Below are 219 nucleotides of genomic sequence, written 5' to 3' on the forward strand. Positions count from 1 at the left end.
GGCGGCGAAGCGGGTGCGGGCCGGCGCGGGGTGGTCCGGCCGCCGCCCGCCCTCCTCTCTGCCCTCCTCCCTGCCCGGCCGGTGGCCCCGGGCCGCCGCGGGTTTCCGCGCGCTGCCCCCTGTCGTCCTGCAGTGCCGTCTCCGCCCCCGGTGCCGCGGCGGAGAGTTGGCGCGCGCGGCGGACCCCGTGGAGCTGGCTTAGCGCCTCCGCCCCACCTT

The sequence above is a fragment of the Ailuropoda melanoleuca genome, chromosome 16 (assembly GCF_002007445.2).
Source record: "Ailuropoda melanoleuca isolate Jingjing chromosome 16, ASM200744v2, whole genome shotgun sequence".
In the NCBI taxonomy this organism is placed as follows: domain Eukaryota; kingdom Metazoa; phylum Chordata; class Mammalia; order Carnivora; family Ursidae; genus Ailuropoda; species Ailuropoda melanoleuca.